This window comes from Geotrypetes seraphini, chromosome 2 (assembly GCF_902459505.1).
Source record: "Geotrypetes seraphini chromosome 2, aGeoSer1.1, whole genome shotgun sequence".
Lineage (NCBI taxonomy): Eukaryota > Metazoa > Chordata > Amphibia > Gymnophiona > Dermophiidae > Geotrypetes > Geotrypetes seraphini.
Genome location: NC_047085.1, coordinates 91980878 through 91998389, shown reverse-complemented (window position 1 = coordinate 91998389; position 17512 = coordinate 91980878). Strand labels below are relative to the sequence as shown.

Genomic DNA, 17512 nt, shown 5'->3' with positions numbered 1-17512 from the left:
AGCAAGTCATGTGACAAAAGCTGTGCTTTAGAACACCATCACCATCTTTGCTAAGAAGGGATGTGCAATAGATGGTCTAATATCGAAGACATAAAGGGCTCCTTTTACTAAGGTGCGCTAGCGTTTTTAGCGCACGCAGGATATTACCGCACACTACACCGCACGCTATGTGGCTAGAACTAACGCCAGCTCAATGCTGGTATTAGCGTCTAGCGCGCGCGGCAATGTATCGCACGCTATTCTGCATGTTAATGCCCTAACGCAGCTTCGTAAAAGGAGCCCAAAATATATATTTTTTAACTCTAGTGGAGTTTAGATTAAATTAGAGATTCTAATATATTTTATTTCTTTTAGGGGTAGCCCTTGAAACAGAAACAGTAAAATATGTGCCATGTTGGGAAAGAAGTACCCTATTTTGAATCACTGCTTTGAAAGATGAGTACAGTAGTTTGAGCACTTTTTGGAAGATACGGTTCTCTGAAATAGAGGTATGTAAACATATATGAATTAAATTCAATTGATGTTAAAATCAGACTGGTGATGAGGGTGGAGTTTATATTCTAGGATGGAAGTTTATATCTTGTGAACATCACTGCTGAGGTCCTGTAAAACTGTAAAAAGTGCATTGTATATAGAGGGCTATTGATACAGAGTGTTATACAAGTGGACCCTCTAGTGGAAATTTTAAAATTGCCTTTGTGATGTATTTTATAAAATATGTATTAAAATCACAACTCTACCTATTATCCACCCATTCTGTGCCCCCAGAAATGCCTACATGCAGATACCTAAAAGAGGGACTCATTCTGGGTATATGTACTTGTTACATGCGTTTGCAGCCCTCAATTTTATAAAAAGCCTTGTAGTTTTTATATAACAGATCCATTATTATATTGTACACTCTAAAAAAATATGTAGATTACCAGTGTAGCAATACTTTCAAAAATATTTACCTCGCCCCCACCCCACCCTTTTACTAAGCCACAGTAGAGGTTTCTACTGCTGCCTTGAGCGCTAAATGCTCTGACACTGTTCCAATACTCATTGAATTCTTATGAGCGTCAGAGCATTTAGCACCCCAGGCCACAGGGTCCTATTTTATGCAATGAGACCCTGTGCTAAAATAACCCAAATTGTGGTAAAATAACTCAACTTAACATTAGCCCACATTGATAACTTCCCCCTAAACCAGGCAGAAGAGCCCTCTGCCTGGTTAAATGGTGCTCGGTACCCTGGCTGCTGATATTCGGTGGCACTTAACAGAGCAATATTGCTGAATATTGGGTCTGATCATTGAGGCACTGTCGGACTAGTGCCAGGCTGGTCCATGGGAGAAACTCCTATTTAACTGGTTAGCACCAATATTCAGTCTGCCAACCAGTTAAATAAGTGATAAGGTTAAGACAGTTTAAAGACTGTTCTTCTATCTGCAAAGCCACACACACACACACTGGTCTGAATATTGACTGGTACACGATAGCTTCCAGGTGGCCATTGTGATCCAGATATTCAAGGTCAGTGCCCAGGTGTGGCCCAGCTTGAATAACCAGGCTCAGTTCAGCCTGTGGCAATCAGTAGCTTAAAACCTGCTTACCGCCATGGACTGAATATTACCCCCCATATATTTTAATTTGATGTTTATATATTTCAGAGGTGTAATAAGTGCTTAAAATAAATGTCACTTCCTATTACTTTAACATCAATAAGAGAGGACGCTGAAAAGTTTGCAGTTGGGGCAGTCTCCATCGAGGATTATACACATAGTCCAGCAATTTTCCACTTTTTTTGTTCCATATTTTTCCAACGGAACAAAAAAAGTAGAAAATCACTGGACTAAGTGTATAGCCCTCGATGGAGATTGCCCCAACTTTGTTGGCTGAGCTGAGAACTTTTCAGCAGCCCCTCGTAATTATAAACCTCAATAAATAAAAGGACTGCTCTACTGTCCTCTATCACAATCTCAGGTATGCATATATAGTAGTACGAAGAGTTGTCTGAGGAGTGAAAGCACGAAAGAAACATTACCGAACTTTAATTTCAAAAGAAGTATAAAACTATGAAAGTATCCAGCAGGAAAACAATAATGATGAGAGAAGACATGACAGGTAGGGTTTTGGTTGTTTTTCAAGACATTAGCTAACATGCTCCTAGCATTTAAAAAAGATTGAACTTCCTCCTTCCAACTTCAGTCTCTTTATAGTCTCAATTCTAAAAAGATTTTTAAATATTTGTGAGCGAGTGTTCTTGCAATATTTGCTCCTCTTTTACGGCCCCTTTTATCAAGCTGCGCTGGAGGTTTTTAGCGCAGGCCAGTGCAGAAAATGCTCCAAATACTCATAGAATTCCTTTGAGCATAAGAGCACTTATCTCGCCGACCCTTGCTAAAAACCTCAAGCACAGATTGATAGAAGGAGCTGTTAGTGATATGATCTCCCTGTTTCTGAGACAGAGAGAAATTTGAGCTTTGTAATTTCTTAGGTTTCTTTTTTTATATAAATGTTGGATGTATGGTTTTAAAAAAAACCTAAAAATCCTAAATTGAGCATTTACAGAAAAAAGGAAAAGGATATTCTTAAACAAGTCTGCTGTGTAAAAAGTCTACCAACTGATTTTTTTTTTCTTTTTTTCGGAAATGATTTCTCCAGTGCTAGTAGTAAGACAAGTATTCTTTTAAGATATTAAAATGATTTTATGGATTTTTGAAAAATTAACTCAAGAAGTATATTTTGTTAAAATTAAGCTAATGCCTTTTTTCAGAGCAAATACAAAATGAATCCTGTTCCTTAAAAGCCACAGATGTACTGTTAGTTAGAAGCCAGTGATGGGCTGCTTGTCACACTTCATTAGAAGACTCCCAATTAAATAATCATCTCTTGCTGCCTATGGAGGTGGTTGAAATTTCCAACCATGAATTGTTGTTTTACCCTTGAAGTTAATAATATAAAAGAGGCAAATTCATTGTACAGGATAAATTCAACCATATGAGAAAGTTCCACTTCCAGCAAAAGACACTTGGTTTTGTTAAGTGGAAGTATTATTCTTTTGGCAGAATAGCAGTGGATCCAGTCTAGTCATTTCTGTAGTGTTGACTTCATTTGCAATGTGTGTGCTTTCTGAAGTAGATTAAAATGTATAATGGGTTCTTTTAACTTGAAGATAAAGGAACAAGGGCAAGCTTTTATGAAGGTAATTCAAGATTCAGAATATACATTAGATAGTTCTGATTTGCTTGATTTTATTTTAATGGTTTATTTAAACAGTTAAGAATACTGCATATTCATTTAAAGGTCCTTTTACTAAGCGGTGGCAATATGTGGCCTTTGTGTGCCCTTATGCTAGTCATTCTCAGATTCAAAGGCCATTTTCCCGCTGCTGTAAAATAGCCAATTTTCTGTTGTATTAATGGCCAAGCACTAATGTTGAAAGAATATGCACTTTTTTCATAAATGACCCATGGAAATGTAAAATTACCTGAAAATATATGCTTAATTAAATATCCAATTAATTTATACTTCATATTTTCAGGACCATCATTACTGATTAATGAAGAACCTTCAAAATATTGTAAAGAACTGGACTAATGAAGAGTTGTGGTGAACTAATATTCTCATTGACATTGCTTTGAGAATTTCACCTCGGATGGTCCTAAAGATATGACATATAAATTAATTAGATATATAATTAAGTATATATTTTCCAAGCACTAATGTTGTCATGTGGCCATTTCTAAAAAATATCCACATGACAGCAGATTTGGAAGTTACCACAGGATGCCCGAGTGTATCTCACATACACACAAAAAAGGAGAAGGACTAACAGCCATTACCTGCCCACGACCAATCAATTACAGAGAAATGTGCATTGCCACTAGATCCCAATGTGTTACATTAGGATAAAATCTTGTATTGAAAAAAACATGCATTGTTAAGGATAACTATGGCAAATTGTAACCTGGAAACTCTATATTTGTTGGTACTAAACCCCTAGTTTGTGTCAAGATAGAATCCAACCTTGTATTGTAAACTTGTACTATAATTATGTCAAATTGTAATCTGTTAACTATATAATATGTATGTTTAATCTGTAACTCGTTCTGAGCTCTTTGGAACAATGAGATAGAAAGCAAATTAAATAAATAAATAAAGAATCCATTTTAGCTACTTTAGGCACAGCTTAGTAAAGGAGCCCTTCACACTAGGAAAACTACTTTAGAAGAGCTAAGCAGAAATCATGCATTGACTGGGAATAGAGAAAAATGTACATTTGTAAAGAGTTATCACAGCTTATAATACTCCAAAAGTCAAGTAAGATTCCATAGTCAAAAAACAGAACAGCAGAAATCACTCCAGAATACAAGCATGCAAGATCATACCTATCAGCTCAACATCATAAGAACATAAGAATAGCCTTGCTGGATCACACCAATCCAGGTCCCTAGAACCTGACCAAAACCCAAGGAGTTGCAATATTCCATGCTACCGATCCAGGGCAAGCAGTGCCTTGCCCCATGTCTTTCTCAATAACAGACTATGGACTTTTCCTCCAGGAAATTGTCCAAACCTTTCTTAAAACCAGCTACACTAACTGCTCTTACCACAACTTCTAGCAACGCGTTCCACAGCTTAACTATTCTGAGTGAAAAAAATTTCCTCCTATTGGTTTTAAAAGTATTTCCTGTAACTTCATTGAGTATCCCCTAGTGCTTTGTAATTTTTGATGGAGTGAAAAATCAATCCACTTGTACCCATTCTACTCCACTTAGGATTTTGTAGACTTCAATCATATCTCCCTTCAGCTGTCTCTTTTCCAAGCAGAAGAGCCCAACCCTTTTAGTCTTTCCTCATATGAGAGAAGTTCCATCCCCTTTATCATCTTGGTTGCTCTTCTTTGAACCTTTTCTAGTGCCACTATATCTTTCTTCAGATAAGGAGACATAGTAACATAGTAGATGATGGCAGATAAAGACCCAAATGGTCCATCCAGTCTGCCCAACCTGATTCAATTTAAATTTTTTTAATTTTTTTCTTCTTAGCTATTTCTGGGTAAGAATCCAAAGCTCTGGCACTGTGCTTGGGTTCCAACTGCTGAAGTCTCCATCAAAGCTCACTCCAGCCCATCTACACTCTCCCAGCCATTGAAGCCCTCCCCTAGCCCATCCTCAACCAAAAGGCCATATATAGACACATACCATGCAAGTCTGCCCAGTACTGACCTTAGCTCTTCAATATTTACTATTATTTTTTTATTCTAGATCGTCTGTGTTCATCCCACATTTCTTTGAACTCTGGCATCGTTTTCCTCTCTACCACCTCTCTCGGGAGTGCATTCTAGGCATCCACCACTCTCTCCGTAAAGTAGAATTTCCTAACATTGCTCTTGAATCTACCACCCCTCAACCTCAAATTATGTCCTCTGGTTTTACCATTTTCCTTTCTTTGAAAATATTTTATTCTACATTAATACCCTTCAAGTATTTGAACATCTGAATCATATCTCCCCTGTCCCTCCTTTCTTCTAGGGTATACATATTCAGGGCTTTCAGTCTCTCCTCATACATCTTCTGGCGCAAGCCTCCTATCATTTTTGTCGCCCTCTTCTGGATCGCTTCAAGTCTTCTTACGTCTTTCGCCAGATACGGTCCCCAAAACTAAACACAATACTTCAAGTGGGGCCTCACCAATGGCACTTTTCATTTCAGCTAGATCTTTTATCGATGTTGCTTTCTTCCCTATTGTTTTATCCATATTCGTCTCACTTACTAACATATATTTTATTTCTTCCCCCACTTCCCTTCCGGGTCTGTTTTTGTCTAGTAATTGTCTTATGTCATTGATGCTGTCTCCCCGTATTGTGTGATGTATTATGTTTTTTAGATTTGTTCATCACTTTGTATTATTATAAATTCTTTATTCATTTTTAAATTGAATACATACAAACAGATGAGCAATCAAGTAATATAACATACTTCACTCTATTCCAACAAATAATATACAGCTATTAAGACCCTCCCCCATCCCTTCTTGGATGTGTATAACAATCTTTTCATGAATCAAATAGAAATAATATTAATAATTCATAACTTACAATATTTTGTTAACAGGCCCCAAATTTCCTTGAATTTGCTATGGTGTCCCTTCTGTATAGAATTAATGTTTTCAAACTTATAAATCTGACATAAGGATTCCCACCAGAAACTATAATTTAAGTTATCCCAACTTTTCCAATTTTTCATTATCAGCTTCATGGCTACTCCTGTTATGATGAGGAGCAATTTATTCTGATTTGCATTAATTGGTTTCATGGGTAATAATATCATTCCAAATAATATTATATCATATGATAGTGATAGTGGAACTTCCACTATCATAATAATTTGACCCCAAATGGATTTCCAGAATTTGAGTATCAAGGGACAATAATATAGCAAATGATCCAGTGTCCCTATATCAAGATGACAGTGCCAGCATCTATTAGATTTAGAACTGTCCAATCTTTGCAACCTAACCAGGGTCCAAAAAGATCTATGTAACAAGAAAAATCAAGTCTGTTTCATATATGCTGATGCTGTACATCTCATCCTCCAATTCCAAATTTGTGGCCATTAAGATGCAGTAATTATTAAAATTAGTACAAAACTCAGTGGTTCATTTAATCTTCGGTCTGAAAAAACATGATCATGTTAGCTCTTATTATAGACAGCTTCACTGGTTACCTTTTGATGCAAGAGTTTTATTCAAATTTGGCTGCATCTGCTTTAAAGTATTATTCGGTTTAGCTCCAGCTTATCTTGTCTCTCATTTTGAATTTCATAGAACAAACATGAATACACGCAAATCTTACTGGTTTGCATTTCTGTCGCCTAAAGCTTGTCGTTATACAGTACAAGATTTTTTGATTAAACTTTAGCATTCCAGGCTAGTAAAATGAACACCTGGTGGAGTATCTTAATTCCTCAAGCTTAATCTTACCATGCTTTTAGAAAAATACTGAAAATCTACTTGTTTGATAAATTCATATCTTAATTCTTTTAGTATTGTATTTATGATATGTCATGTGCACTTAAAAGATTCGCTGATTGACCAGCTTTTCTTGATGTAAACCGCCTAGAACTCATTGGTATGGCAGTATACAAAAATAAAGTTTATTATTATTATTAATCTGCTGCTTTGTCTCAATACTCCACATGTCTTTAAGACTATTTTTTGGCTTTTTATTCAAAAATTCAGATATTAATTTATACCACTGGGCAGCCTGATGTCCTAGGAAATCCGTCTGGAAGCATTAAGATTATGTATTAAGATTAAGCGATCCATCAAATTTTAATAAAACGTGAAACTTCTTCCTTCTACTGGCTACGCCTCTCTTTATACAGTCCAGCATCCTTCTGGTAGCAGTCACTGCCTTGCCACACTGTTTTTTCACCTTTAGATCTTCAGACACTATCATCCCAAGGTCCCTCTCCCCGTCCATGCATATCAGCCTCTCACCTCCCAGCATATATGGTTCCTTCTGATTATTAATCCCCAAATGAATTACTTTGCATTTCTTTGCATTGAATTTTAGTTGCCAGATATTAGACCATTCCTCTAACTTTTGCAGATCCTTTTTCATATTTTCCACTCCCTCTTCGATGTCTACTCTGTTACAAATCTTGGTATCATCCGCCAAAAGGCACACTTTTCCTTCTAACCCTTCAGCAATGTCACTCACAAACATATTGAACAGGATCGGCTCCAGCACAGAACCCTGAGGGACTCCACTTTCCTTCCTCCGAGCGACTTTCATTAACCACCATCCTCTGGTGTCTGTCTGACAGCCAGTTTCTAATCCAGTTCACCACTTTGGGTCCCAACTTCAGGTCTTCAAGATTGTTCAAGAGCCTCCTATGAGGAACTATATCAAAGGCTTTGCTGAAATCTAAGTAAAATTACATCTAGCATATGTCCTCAATCCAGTTCTCTGGTCACCCAATCAAAATATTCAATCAGGTTTGTTTGGCACGATTTACCTTTTGTAAAGCCATGTTGCCTCAGATCCAGATTATACTCTTGGAAGTTCACTATCCTTTCTTTCAGCAACATTTCCATTATTTTTTAACAACCGAAGTGAGGCTTACCAAGCTGTAGTTTCCTGCTTCATCTCTGTGACCACTTTTGTTAATAGGGACCATATACACTCTCCTCCAATCCCCAGGAATCACTCTCGTCTCCAGAGATTTGTTGAATAAGTTTTTAATAGGACCCGCCAGAACCTTTCCAAGCTCCCTCAGTATCCTGGGATAGATCCTGTCCGGTCCCATCGCTTTGTCCACCTTAAATTTTTCAAGTTGTTCATAAACACTTTCCTCCATGAACAGCACAGAATCTACTCTATTTTCTTGTGTTATTTTGCCAGACAATATTGGTCCTTTTCCATGATTTTCTTCCGTGAACACAGAACAGAAGTATTTGTTTAGCATGTTTGCTTTTTCCTCATCACTCTCTACATATTGGTTCCCAGCATCTTTTAGTTTAGCAATTCCATTTTTCATCTTCCTCCTTTCACTAATATATCAGAAAAAATTTTTGTCTCCTATTTTTAGCCATTTGTTCTTCCGCCTGCGCTTTCGTCAGACGTATCTCTCTCTTGGCTTCTTTCAGTTTCACCCGGTAGTCCTTTCTGCACTCTTCTTCTTGATTTTTTTTTTTTTTAATTTCAGGAATGCCAACTCTTTTACCTTTATTTTCTCCGCCACTAGTTTGGAGAAGCATATCGGTTTCCTTTTTCTCTTACTTTATTTATTTTCTTCACATAAAGGTCCGTAGCCATTTTTATCGCTCCTTTCAGACCACTGTTTTTCCACTTCTCTTATGTCCTGCTATCCTAACCAGAATTGAATGCAATACTCCAGATAAGGTTGCACCATGGAGCGATACAAGGGCATTATAACATTCTTAGGGCTCCTTTTAAGAAGGCGTATTAGGGCCTTAACGCATGGAATAGTGTGCGCTAAATTGTCGAGCACGCAAGCCGCTACCGCCTCCTTTTGAGCAGGCAGTAGATTTTCGGCTAGCGCAAACTAATCTGGTGTATGCCCTTAGTCTTGTTAACCATCCCTTTTTTAATAATTTCTAGAATTCTGTTTGCTTTTTTAGCAGCCGCTGCACATTGGGCGGAAGATTTCATTGTATTGTCTACGATGACACCCAGATCCTTTTCTTGGGTACTAATCCCCAAGGTAGACCCTAGCATCTGGTAACTGTGATTCAGGTTATTCTTCCCAATGTTCATCACTTTGCATTTGTCCATAAGAACATAAGAAGTTGCCTCCGCTGAGGCAGACCAGAGATCCATCTTGCCCAGCGGTCCGCACCCGCGGCGGCCCATCAGGCCTAATTGCCTGAACAGTGCCCCTGTCTAATTTTTCTACTGCCTCTAATCCTCTCCCTATAACTTACCTTTACTCCTATCTGTACCCCTCAATCCCTTTGTCCTCCAGGTACCTATCCAAACCTTCTTTGAAGCCCTGTAGCGTGCTCCTGCTTATCACATCCTCCGGTAGCGTGTTCCATGTATCCACCACCCTCTGGGTGAAAAAGAACTTCCTGGCATTTGTTCTAAACCTTCCCCCTTTCAATTTCTCTGAGTGCCCCCTTGCACTTGTGGTTCCCCATAATTTGAAAAATCTGTCCCTATCTACTCTTTCTATGCCCTTCATGATCTTGAAGGTTTCTATCATGTCTCCTCTAAGTCTCCGCTTTTCCAGGGAGAAAAGCCCCAGCTGGCTGTCAGTATATGAGAGTTCCTCCATACCCTTTATTAGCTTAGTTGCTCTTCTCTGGACTCTCTCAAGTACCGCCATGTCCTTCTTGAGGTACGGCGACCAGTACTGGACGCAGTACTCCAGGTGCGGGCGCACCATTGCACGGTACAGTGACAGGATGACTTCCTTCGTCCTGGACGTTAGAGAATGACACGGTGAAAAAATTGGTCCCCGTCACCGCCCCGTCCCCGTCTCACCATCCTCTGCACCGCCCCGTCACCGCCATTCCCTTCACCGCCCCGTCACCGCCACTGCCATCCATTCCATTCACCGCCCTGTCACCGCCACTGCCATCACATTCACCGCCCCGTCACCGTCACTGCAGCATGCATAAAAGCCTCAAACTGACACATTTGATCACTAAATTGAAAATAAAATCATTTTTCCTACCTTTTTGTCTGGTGATTTCATGAGTCTCTGGTCCTTCTTCTGATCCTTCTTCTTTCTTCTCCTGCCCCCCTCTTTCTTTCTCTCTCCCCCTGGCTCCCCTCTTTCTTTCTGCCTTTCTTTCTCTCCCTCTTGACCCCCTCTTTCTTTCTGCCTTTCTTTCTCTCCCCCCTTGGTCCCCCTCTTTCTTTCGTGCCATCGTGCCAATTTCTCCACTTCCACGATTCTTTCCCTACCCTCACCCCCAAGCCAGCAGCCGATTTCACCCTGCTCCTTCCTCGATGTCCTGAACTTCATCGGGCAGCAGCAGCATTCACAATTCACTTCTGTTGCCCGCTTCAGGCCTTCCTCTCTGTCGGGTCCTGTCTTCATGAAAACAGGAAGTAGGCAGGACCCGGCATAGAACAAGGCTGAAAAAGAAAACCGGCAAACTAAGGAAAGCTGGAGAGCAGTAGCGTACCAAGGGGGGGGCTGGAGGGGCGAAAAAGGTAATGGCGCCAGGCCTTGGAGCACCGAGGCAGACCGAACCCCCGAACCTCCTCCCAGCCGAACCCCCGCTGATCCTCCTATCTCCCCCCCCCAAGTGAACCTTTCCGACTTTCCCAGCGAAAGCAGCAAACCTCCCAACAGTAGCGTCATCAGTGACGCGTCAGAGGGAGGAGAAAGCCGCGAAGGAGGTTTAATTACAGGTGTGGCAGTAGCGATTGGTCCTCTTCTTAGGGGGTGGAGTCAATGCGGCAACGTGCAAGTCGGGTTGAGGAGACAGACCACGCGAAGACAAACATGGCCGCCGGAAAAAAAAATGACACCCGGTCAAGACCAAAGATTCACGGTGAAGACACGGTAAATAGCGGTTCTTTGAAGGGGGTACATTGGCCTGCGGGGACAAATCTTTTCACCTGCGCCTGCGGGCGGTGAAAACTTTTTTCCCCGTGTCTGCGGCGATTTGAGTATAGAGTCTCTGAAGCCCGCAGCTAAACCGCAGGCTCCCCGCGGCTCACTGCGGGGATCTCTCCCCGTGTCATTCTCTACTGGACGTGATACCCTTCTTAATGATGCCCAACATTTTGTTTGCCTTCCTTGAGGCTGTGACATACTGCGCCGACGCCTTCAATGATGTGTCTACCATCACTCCCAGGTCTCTTTCAAGGTTACTCACCCACATTAAATTTCATCTGCCACTTGGACACCCAGTCTTCCAATTTCCTAAGGCCTGCCTGCAATTTTTCCCAATCCGCTTGAATTTTAACAACTTTGAATAGTTTAGCGTCATCTGCAGAGTTAATCACTTCACTTGTCATTCTAATTTCCAGATCATTTATAAATAATTAAATAGCACCGGTCCCAGTACAGACCCTTGCGGCACTCCACTGTTTACTTGGGTACTTGGAGAGACCTCCCAGGAAAGAGACTTGGGAGTTCTGATCAACAAATCGATGAAGCCGTCCACACAATGTGCGGCTGCAGCAAAAAGGGCAAACAGAATGCTAGGAATGATAAAGAAGGGGATCAAGAACAGATCAGAGAAGGTTATCATGCCGCTGTACCGGGCCATGGTATGCCCTCACCTGGAGTACTGCATCCAGCTCTGGTCGTCGTACATGAAGAAGCACGGTACTACTCGAAAGGGTCTAGAGAAGAGCGACTAAGATGGTTAAGGGGCTGGAGGAGCTGCCGTACAGCAAAAGATTAGAGAAACTGGGCCTCTTCTCCCTCGAACAGAGGAGATTGAGAGGGGACATGATCGAAACATTCAAGGTACTGAAGGGGATAGACTTAGTAGATAAGGACAGGTTATTCACCCTCTCCAAGATAGGGAGAACAAGAGGGTACTCTCTAAAGTTGAAAGGGGATAGATTCCGTACAAACGTAAGGAAGTTCTTCTTCACCCAGAGAGTGGTAGAAAGCTGGAACGCTCTTCCAGAGGCTGTTATAGGGGAAAACACCCTCCAAGGATTCAAGACAAAGTTAGACAAGTTTCTACTGAACAAGAACGTGCGCTGGTAGGGCTAGTCTCAGTTAGGGTGCTGGTCTTAGACCAGAGGGCCGCCGCGTGAGCGGACTGCTAGGCATGATGGACCACTGGTCTGACTCAGCAGTGGAAATTCTTATGTTCTCTCCTCCATTGATAAAAATGACCATTTAACCCTACCCTCTGATGTATATCCGATAACCAATTCCTAATCCACAACTGAACTATACCACCTATCCCATGACTCTTTAATTTTCTCAGGTGCTTCTCATGAGGAACTTTATCAAAAGCTTTCTGACGATCTAGATACACTATATCAACCGGCTCACCTTTATCCACATGTTTATTCACACCTTCAAAGAAGTCAAGCAAATTGGTGATGCAAGATCTTCCTCGGCTGAACCCATGCTGACTCTATCTCATTAAATCATGTTTGTTTACGAGTTCCACAATTTTATTTTTTTTATAATTTTTTCTACCATTTTGCCTGGCTCTGAAGTGAGGCTTAGTGTTCCTTAATATTATAGGTTAAAATTGCCATAGTTATAGTGCTAGATTTTTCAATGCAAGTTTATATTCTAACACAACACAGGTGAGGTATATAACCAGCAGGCATACAAATCTAATCTAAGGAGATTACCGTACATGCAGAAATACAAAGAACAATCCATAAAAAGTCAATTAAAGTCAATTAAAAATTTTACTAAATAAAAAAAGTATTTAAAGGAGATAGTCTAAGGCCCTCTTTTACTTAAGCCACGATAGAGGTTTTACCACTGCCAGGAGCGCTGAAAGCTCCAACACCGCTCCGACGCTTATAAGAATTCTATGGGCATCGGAGTAGTGCATTTAGCACTCCAGGCCGCAGTAGAAACTTCTACCACGGTTTAACAAAAGGTGTGTGGGAGTAGGGGGATGGGTAAATAAGGCTTCAAAAGTCTATAGATATGACATTCCAAATTACCACTGCCTGAAAACTAATAAAACCTTCATGCAATTGTTTACAACATATTTTTTTTCAAATAGAGAAAAAGTAAGATGGGGTGGAGATTGAATGCAATGATCTATGGCTAGTTGAAAAGGAAAACAAGTGAATTAAACATTCTGCACTAGAGCCCTCCAGTAATTTATAGATAATACAGGCCAATTTGAATTCTATTCTTGCACAAACTGGCAGCCAGTGTAGCTTAATCGGTAATGGAGTGGCTCTATCAAACTTGTCATATTGACAATTCAGCTTGCTGCTATGTTTTGCTGCTTCTGTTTCAAATATTTAGTAATGCCTCGGTATATGATTACATGAATGCTTCAGTAAGGATCCAAAAAAGTCTAAATTATATTATTTTTGTTGCAGAGTTCTAACAAACAAGGAATCTTGATCCAGTGGTGTAAACGCTGATATGCTATTGTCTGCATCCTGACCATAAGGTAAGTGAGAGATGCAATAGATTGAATGTATGCATTGGTAAAATTAATTCAGAATAGTTAATAACTTAATGGATTAATTTGGGATGATAATAACATGGTCCTATGATGATATTGGCAGCAAAATTGAACTATAAAATATGAAGCTCAGGACATCCTTCTGAGGATCCATAAAAACTAAATACAAGAAATCATTATCGCCACTGATAATATTGGGGTGCAACAGTCAGTATATGAGGGGCCACTGAAAAGTTCCCAGCCCAACCAACAAAGTTGGAAGAGTCTCCATTGAGGGCTATACACTTTAGTGCACACTAAACGCTAACACATCCATAGACTAACATGCACACATTAGCATTTAGCGTGCACTAAATCGATTAGCGCACCTTTGTAAAAGAGGGCCTTGGTCCAGTGATTTTCTACTCTTTTCAATCTGTCGGAAAAATATGGAATAAAAAATGTGGAAAATCACTGGATTAAATGTAAAACCCTCGATGGAGACTGCCCCAACTTTGTTGGTTGGGCTAAGAAATTTTCAGCAGCCCTTTGTAAGCTATTGTCATGATTAAAATGGTTCAGGGCTTGAACCAAGAGAGACGTTCATGTGTAAATTTATGTTTGTTCTGCAGCAAGTATGAATAGAGAGTATGCATTATAATTGTGCCACTGGTTCCACTTGCACAATTAAGTGGCACTTTTATAAAGGAACATATGTATGTACTTTTCCTTTTATAAAATTGCTGCCTTTTGTACATATACCAGGAACATTCCCTTATGTGGCCAGTTATAAAATTATCCTCTAAACCTGCTATTAAGACATCAGTCAGTAAGCTGCTATGGTTATGTCATTTCATTGACAATTATATGTGTTTTATATTTTGCCACGTGATTTCTTAAATGGATTTTAAGATTCAGAACCAGAAGCTTTTTTTAAAATCTGAAAACTTTGAAGGTACTGTGGGAATTTTCAAACGTTGGGAGCCCCCAATGCTATCTTGTGCATTGTGAAATCAGCAAGAAGAAAAAGTGCCCGTCTGCAGACTGAAATTTGTTTGTAGTCAAAGGAGCACAAGAGTAGCTACACTGGGTTAGACTAATGGTCCTTCTAGCCCGGTATCCTTCATCCTGGAGAGTAAAATGGTAGGGCATCTAGAGCTGTGAAGGTCAGTGGCTGCAGCTGTGAAAAGATGAGGAGGATAGTGGTAGTACTAATAAAAAGTTATTGGGATGAGGTATTGTCAGGGCAGGCACTATCTTTTTTTCTCCCCCCCTCCTCCCCCACTAGTACCCACTTGGTACTTTTTCTTTTAGAAAACCAACCCTGAGTATAACACATGACAAATGAGGAAATCTAAATTTGAAAGTTCTTATTAAGATTGGTATTTGTTTACTGTTTTACCTGTGATTTCTGTCCCACTAATTTTTGTACTCAAACAAAACCACATAGACATATTATTATACTGTACACTCATTTAAACAATTAAATCCTCCAGTTCTTGCCATTTACTATATACTGAGTCTCTCCAATCTACTAAAATAATAAAATCACTAACCCCCTCTTTTACAAAGGTACAGTAGCCGTTTTAGCGCGTGCTAAATTCTAATGCGCGCAAACACGTCCATAGGATATAATGGGCGCGTTCAAACATGTTAGCGTTTAGCGCACACTAAAATGGCTACTGCACCTTAGTAAAAGGACCCTTAAATTAGGTAAAAGTCTATTTATTTATTTATTCAATTTTCTATACTGTTCTCCCAGGGGAGCTCAGAACAGTTTACATGAATTTATTCAGGTACTCAAGCATTTTTCCTTGTCTGTCCTGGTGGGCTCACAATCTATCTAATGTACCTGGGACAATGAGGGGGGTTAAATGACTTGCCTGTTGTCACAAGGAACAGCGTGGGTTTGAACCCACAATCTCAGGGTGCTGAGGCTGTAGCTTTAACCACTGCACCACACTTTCCCCGATCAAATGTTTTTCAGATCTGAGTTCTGAAGGTAAAAGATTCCAAAAATTTAGACCAGCAAATGAGCAAGTTCTTTAGTCTTTACTCTTCTAACAGAGTGTAATATGGGGAATTTCAAAAGGTCACTTTCAAAAGGTCCTTTAGCTTTCAAATGCAAAGCCCAGATGACAAGCAATGGCTTATAAAATATGAGAAAGCTTAGGGTTTTTATGTTGTGATTTTACATTGTTCTACACTAGTTCTGGAACATTGAACACAAGCTGTAGTGATGGTGATAATAGTATAACCAGGATATTAAGGGGGGCCCATAACCCAATATGTGTGAAGCACCCCTTGCCTAGGAAACCTGAAGAAAGATACCAGTATATATAAATAAAAGATGACGCTGAAGGATATAGAAAGAATATTGCTCGGTTTGATGTTTGACCCAGCTGCATCTGTTCCTGTGACAAAATAGAGGAAGTGCCTAAGTCCTAAATGATGATCTCAGCTAGTCTAAATGCAAATTCTGACAGGAGTGAAATCAATAACACATAATAACAAAGTCATATTGTTGCTAGGGAAAGTTACTAATGAAATAAGATTGACAAGAAATCATGTGATCAAAACTAATAAATAGAACATTGCTGGAGTATGCAATTTATCATTGGACCTTAATGAAGTAATTATAATTTAACTGGAAGATGTACTAACTAAATATGTGTAAAGTGATGTCATAAACATAATAACATGGTCAGTTTGTAGAACGTCAAGAACTCCCAAGGCCTTGATGTTTAAACTATAATTTTTTATATTTGGTAGCTTTTTCCTTGGTCTCCTCCACAAATGGAAGAAAGGACTAAGGGGTATGATACCTGTCCATGTAGTTATTCAGAGAAAACAATAGCTCTTTTTATCCATGCATTTTAGAGAATCTTTGCTGAATTTCATTAGACATCTGATGAAGGCTTTCATAAGAACATAAGAAGATAAGAGTTGCCATAATGGGACAGATCAAAGGTCTATCAAGCCCAGTATCCTGCTTCCAACAGTGCCAAACCCAAGTCACAAGTAACTGGCAAGATCCCAAGGAGGAAAACAGATTTTATGCTACTTATCCTAGGAATAAGTAGTACATTTCACCAAGCTATCTTAGTAATGGCTTATGGACTTCTCTTTTAAAAAATTATTCAAACCATTTGTAAGCTAAACACTGCTAAGCTAAACACTTTCACTACATTCTCCGGCAATGAATTCTAGAGTTTAATTATCTGATGAGTGAAGAAATATTTTCTCCGGTTTGATTTAAATCTGCTAGTTAGTAATTTCATCACATGCTACCTTAGTCTTACCCCCTCTTCCATGAAACCGCACTAGCGGTTTTAGCGCAGAGAGCTGCACTGAATGGCCCGCGCTCCTGACGCTCATTGAATTCCTATGAAACTGATAGCGTGGTTTCATAGAAAAGGGGGTTATTACTTTTGGAAAGCATAAACATTCCACTCTACTCAGTATTTTATAGACCTTTATCATGTCTCCCCTGAGCCATCTCTCTCCGTGTTGAAGAGCCCTAGCCACTGTAGACTTTCTTCATATGGAAGTCTTCTCATCCCTTTTATCATTTTCATAGCCTTTCTCAGTACCTTTTCTAATTCCACTATATCTTTTTTGAGATGCAGCGACCAAAAGTACACACTGTATTTGAGGTACAGCCTCACCATAGAGTGATACAAAGTTATGATTACATTTTCATCTTTGTTTTCCATTTCTTTCCTGATAATTCCTGACATTCTATTTGCTTTCTTAGCTGCTGCCACACACTGAGCCGAGGGCTTCAACCTATCCTCAACGATGACACCTAGATCTTTTTACTGGGTGGTAACTCCTAATGTAGAACCTTGCATCATTTAGCAATAGTTGGAGTTCCTCTTTCCCACATGCATCACTTTGTACTTTCTCACCTGAAACAGCATCTGCCA

The 17512-nt window shown here is 39.7% G+C and overlaps 1 long non-coding RNA gene across 1 annotated transcript; it reads left to right on the top strand.

Moving 5' to 3' along the window:
* Window positions 1-356: 356 nt before the first annotated feature.
* On the top strand, window positions 357-16626 carry LOC117355073. The gene is made up of 3 exons (XR_004538276.1): window positions 357-488; window positions 13516-13589; window positions 16464-16626. It is a non-coding gene; the product is annotated as an uncharacterized LOC117355073 (long non-coding RNA).
* Window positions 16627-17512: the final 886 nt, after the last annotated feature.